The sequence below is a fragment of the Talpa occidentalis genome, unplaced genomic scaffold (assembly GCF_014898055.3).
Source record: "Talpa occidentalis isolate TD23 unplaced genomic scaffold, MPIMG_talOcc4v2.1 talOcc4.15, whole genome shotgun sequence".
NCBI classification, from domain to species: domain Eukaryota; kingdom Metazoa; phylum Chordata; class Mammalia; order Eulipotyphla; family Talpidae; genus Talpa; species Talpa occidentalis.
This window is the reverse complement of record NW_023601543.1, coordinates 82,296,541-82,302,963: the sequence shown is the minus strand read 5'-3', so window position 1 is coordinate 82,302,963 and position 6,423 is coordinate 82,296,541.

Genomic DNA, 6,423 nt, shown 5'->3' with positions numbered 1-6,423 from the left:
TCAGCCCCACCCCTCCTCTGATGTCCATGGCTGACATCACTCATGTATTATGAGGTTCTTCCTCACCCCTAAGCCCTAGGCAGCACTGAAAGTCACCTTGACTCAGTCAAAGCTAGCTCAGGGGCTGAAACCACTTATCATCTCAGGTGGTAATTTTTCTAGCGTAAGACCTGTAAGACCTAAAAAGTACACACCTCTGCTCTTTTGGAATGGTCTGTTTTTCCTACAAAAATCCTACCTGTATAGCCATTGTTGTCGTATCACTTGCTCTGCCTGCAGAGATGGCTGACGTGGCTCTTTTGGGAAGCACTCTCCTGTTCTTTCTCCATCCACAGGTTCAATGAGGCACAAACAAAAATCGGGCCTAACGCAGTCAGTATGCTCAGGTAACACCCAGGCAAATGAAAATTCAGAAGGAGTGGATATAAAAATGGAGCCAGACAGTTCAAAACTGCCAATGGTGTAAAAGACAAAAGTGAGGAGGGAATGATCTTCTGGATTAAAGGAGAATGTAAGACAACATACAAATGGCTAAAAGGCCCACAGAAAAAAATGCTCATAGTCACTTAACGGGGAAATGCCAATCAAACCCACAATGAGATAGCACCTCACACCCCTGACAAAGGCCCATAACAAAAAGTCCAGAAACAAATGTTGGCAGGTGTGCGGAGGAAACGGAACCTCTGTACACTGCAGGTGCGAAGGTAGACTGGTCCAGCCCCTGTGGAAATCTGTATGGAGGTTTCTCAAAATAGTAAAGATAGATCTACCACAGGTATACCATATGATCCAGTAGTTCCACCCCTAGGTATCTAGTCTTTGGACAAAATACCATTGGGAGGGATATATGCTCTCCTATGTTCGTTGCACAACTATTTACAATAGCCACGCTGTAGAACCACCTCCGTGCCCAAGAAATGAGTGGGTTAGGAAGACGTAGTGTATAAACACAATGGAGTACTAATCCGCTGGATTAAAAAAAAAAAAGATGAAATATTGCCATTTGGGGCAACATGGCTGAACCTAGAGGGACTCATGCTAAGTAAAACAAGCCTGAAGAAAGACAATGACAGGGTGATTTCATGCAGGTGTGGAATATGAGGAAACAAAGCAAAGGAACAGAACAAGCCAAAACAGCCCCTCGGCATCCAGCTGCAGACAGCATTACAGGGAAGGGAGGGAGCAAACAGCAGAGGGGATCCACCAGACTGGGGTGAGGGGGTTGCTATATCTTGGTAGGGGGTATGGTGTGACAAGATCCGCGGAGGAGGTATGAACCTACACTCCTAAAATACACAGTGCTACAAACCAACGTTACTGCAATTAAATAAAGTAGATTAAAGGAGAATAAGAGGCTTGATAACTAAATGTGAGGCATGCCCTCTAATTGGATGTTAAAGGGGAGCAGGAAGAATTAAAGTCTTCACTTCACAGGAGTGGAAATTTAAACATGGATGCTCATGGGATGACCCTGGGCCTCGATACCCTGCAGGTGGCCGGTGGAGGTTCTGTTCTTAGGAGTGGTGCACGCTGCCCTTAGCGTGGAGTCATGGGGAGCATGGGTGAAGGGGGAAGAACACACCACTGGGTACATAGTTTGTAGCAAATAACAAAAGTTCGTACAAAGCACGTGTGTATAGCCACAGGCCACACTGCCCAGTCTGGTCACAAGCCATTGTCATTCTGCACAGCCACGTGCCCCAGAACCCAGGCTGAGCGATACATGATCCTCCTTGCATAGTCAGCAGGAGTCCTAAAACAGACAACAGCCTATTTAAATGTTTGATATTTTGGTCACCATATTCTGTTTTCTTTAACACTGAATTTTTAAAATAGTGCACCCCAATATTTATCTTGATGACTGAGTTTTTCAGTGCCTCACTTACCTCATCCTGATGCAAGCCCTGAAGAACTCCACTGTCTGCATTTACTCACACATCACTAATTTAAAAAATAAACATGTACATGTAGTTATACATGGGCTTATACATGCACACAAATATAATATAGGTATGTGTACACACATGCAGACATATTTGCATTTGCGTGTACAGACAGGCACATGAGCACATACACAGAGACACATGCCAGTGTGGTCAGATGCTAACAACTGGTGAATTGAGGCGAAGGACACACATACTCACTGTACGTGTGCAATTTATCTATAAACTGGAAAATTTATCTATAAACTTGCAATTTATCTATAAACTGGAAAATTCTCAAAATGTAATAATGGTAGGGGAAGAAAAAGAAAAACTGCAAATAACCTGGTACACAATTTTTACAGGTTAAACTCACGTCAAAAGAAAAAGCAGGGGGCCTCAATCAAGCTATTGCCAGCCACTGCGATATGAGTTCGATCCCTGGCCAGGGAGCTGACCCACATGGAGCAGCAGACCTCTCCTGTCTCACCCGCTGCTCCCCTCACCAGTGGATTTCAGTAAATCCATTGTTCTGCTCCCCACTCTGTCTCTGGTGAGTCCTCTCACCCCCGGCACCTCTAGCCTACACCCCAGTTCTTATATGCATAAATAAATAAAAATAAATCTTTGGGTAAAAAAAGAAAGAAAGAAAAAGCAGCTACCCTGAGTGTGGCCTGAGTATTCATCCTGGCAGGAGACTCCACTACAGGAAGGGGCTGGTATATCCCACATGCCATGTCCACACAGGGGCTACCCCTGGCAATGAACTCATGCAGCAAAGGTGAGACCCCCCCCCCTCAGTGCGGAGAGCCCCGCCCCAACCAGGGGTGCTTATCCAGCCATTCACCCCTCCCCACCATGGCGTCAGGCAGGGTCCTTAGAAGCATCAGCTGTTCTCTTTGTGTTAAGTGCATAAAATCTCAGCATTGAGCATTTTTACTGAAAAAACAATCAACTGTAAACCTCAGGTTTGTCTGACAAGGCAAAAATCAGAACTATAAGGGAGAAGAATTATTTGGGGGAATACAGTTCCTTAATAAAATATGCACAAGAAACTTTGAGATGTTGAACCTTTTAAATAATTTCAGGGATTTTGAGGGAGTTGAGGCTTAAATCTTCAAGTGATGCAGGCAAGCTGATTTTTAAAAAAGTGGGTCAAGGCAGGTAATAGATCGAGTCAGTTGATTTATAGGTAGATGGACTGATAGATGATGGAACAACAGACAGACATGGTATATACATTATATGTCTATATAGACAGATGGTATATGGATGGGTGATATTGGGTATTTGGTTATAAAAAGATTTTTCCCTTAAAATGATTTGCTAGGTATTTAAACTATTTTTCTTTGTTTCCTTAACCAGTAAAAACTACTTCTGAAAATCTAACAAATATTCCAACTATCTTGAAAAATTTATAAAAAATGTGAATTTCACTCATGGCAGTGTTATTTATCATACCAAGAAATCAGAAACAATTGTATCCAACAATACAATTGAGGGACACAAGACAACCATTAAAAAGGAGAGTTTAAAGCAGTTGAAACTTAATAAATCATTGCAGTATGGCTTGTGGGAAAAGCAGGGTCAAAAAGACTTTTATAACAGAATCACTACATTAAATCAGGGAAAGAAATGTTTAAAAACCATGATGTACTGAAAAAAAGTCACTAAATCCTTAACAGTAAAAAGCAACAAATATTAGCTATATCCATGAATAGTTCTTTTTAAATTCAGTCACCTTGCTAGGGACCTTGCGAAGTCACCTTATCTAAAACAGTAGCCCTCACCGTCACCCTTTACCCCAATCTGCTTTATTTTTCTTTTTATCATTTCTGACGTGATGATATAGATGTGTGTTTGCTTATTCCTCATAGGCGCCACTAACACATGAGCTTTCCCAGCATAAGGACCTCATCTATCTTTTTCACAGCCTTAAAAAATATCTGGCACATAAGAAATACTGGGTAAAAACATACTGAATAAATGAAGTTATCCTAAAGCATTTTGAAAATAAAACATCCCACATCCTGTGAAAAATGAAATCATCTGTATTAGCATTAGAAGCAATCAATATCATCTCGTATAAACCAGATGATTCATCTGATGGTCTCATTATAGCTCGATAGAATGTAGGGCTCGAAGGGGTTTAAATACTGTCTTACGTTCAACCCTATCTACATAAATTGTAAGACATTGTCGGCACGCCAAGATGCATGGATCTGGATCTCTTCTACATCCGGATCCTTCTGGAAGCAAACGACTAGGTTCTGGTGAGTCTCTTGAGACTCAGTTCAGGGTATGAATGCCCTCCCTCCACCCCCATCCCAACACACACACCTACCAGAATTGGGAGGTCCATGCAGATGATTCCTGAAGTCCATGGTGTGCGGTTTCCGAAAATGAATGGAACAGCAGGATTCTCAAGTTCTCTGGGGTCATAGACAGACTGAATATCCTAGGTCACCCTGGAGCTTAACAGAGAGCTCAGACATTCAGCAAGATGTGGGTTGAAGCCAGTATCATTCTCAATGGTGAAAAGCTGAAAGCAATTCCATTAAGATCTGGAGCAAGACAAGGATGTCCACTCTCACCACTGCTTTTCAATATAATACTGGAAGTCCTAGCCAGAGCAATAAGACAAGAGAAAGACATCCAAGGAATCCAAATAGGAAAAGAAGAAGTCAAACTATCACTATTTGCAGATGATATGATAATATACATAGAGAACCCCAAAAACTCCACAGAAAAACTAATTCAACTCATCAATCAGTTCAGTAAAGTGGCAGGATACAAAATCAACACACAAAAGTCAGTAGCCTTCCTATACACAAACAGTAAATCTGAAGAAGAAGAAATCAAAAAAACCATCCCTTTTATTATTGAAACAAAAAAAATCAAATATTTGGGAATAAATCTAACAAAAGAGGTAAAGGACCTATACAAAGAAAACTATAAAACACTGTTAAAAGAAATAGAAGAAGACACAAAGAAATGGAAAGACATCCCCTGCTCATGGATTGGAAGAATAAACATTATTAAAATGGCCATCCTACCAAAAGCAATATACAGATTCAATGCTATTCCAATCAAAATTTCAATGTCATTCTTCAAAGAAATAGAACAATTATTGATGAAATTCGTATGGAATCACAAAAAACCCCGAATTGCCAAAGCTCTCCTGAAAAAGAAAGAAGGGAATGGAGGCATCACACTCCCAGACTTCAAACTATACTACAAAGCCATAATCATCAAAACTGCATGGTATTGGAACAAGAACAGACATACAGACCAATGGAATCGAATAGAAAATCCAGAAATAAACCCACAGATTTATGGTCAACTAATCTTTGACAAAGGAGCAAAGACTATGCATTGGAGCAAAGAAAGTTTGTTCAATAAATGGTGCTGGGAAAACTGGGTTGCTACATGCAAAAGAATGAAGCTTGACCACTACCTCACACCATACACAAAAATCAACTCAAAATGGATTAAAGAACTAGACATAAGACCTGAAACCATAAAATATATAGAAGGAAATATAGGCGAAACACTACGTGATTTGCACATCAAAGACATCTTTACAGATACATCACCCAAAGCAGTGATAGTGAAGGCAAAGATAAACAGCTGGGACTACATCAAATTAAAGAGCTTCTGCACAGCAAAAGAGACAATAACAAAAACAAAGAGAAATCCCACTGACTGGGAGAACATTTTTGCACACAACACTAATGATAAAGGACTGATCACAAAAATCTGCAAAGAGCTGATGAGACTCAACAACAACACAGAAAATAATCCAGTCAAAAAATGGGCAGAAGAGCTAAAAAGAAACTTCTCTGAAGAGGAAATGCAAATGGCCAACAAGCATATGAAAAAATGTTCAACATCACTTGTAATCAGGGAAATGCAAATCAAAACTACCATGAGATACCATCTTACACCAGTGAGAATGGCACATATTAAAAAAACTAGCAACAACAAATGTTGGCGAGGGTGTGGAGAAAAAGGAACTCTCCTGCACTGTTGGTGGGAGTGCAAACTGGTCCAACCACTATGGAGAGCTGTGTGGAGATTTCTTGACCTACTAAACATAGAGCTTCCATAGGATCCAGCAATTACACTCCTAGGTATTTACCCAAAGGACACAGAAACATCCATTCCAAAGAGCACCTGCACCCCTATGTTTATAGCAGCACTGTTTACAATAGCTAAGCTTTGGATACAGCCCAAATGCCCAAAAATAGATGACTGGATCAAGAAGATGTGGTACATATATACCATGGAATATTACTCAGCATTCAAAAAAGATAAACACATGCAATTTGCAGCAACATGGATGGCGCTGGAAGGGATCATGCTCAGTGAAATAAGCCAAAAAGAAAAAGAAAAATACCGGATGGTCTCACTCATAGCAGGAATCTAGAAAACTTAAATAAGGGACCAGGAAAATGAATAACTATAAGAAAGTGAAAATCAAAATCAACAAAAAACTATG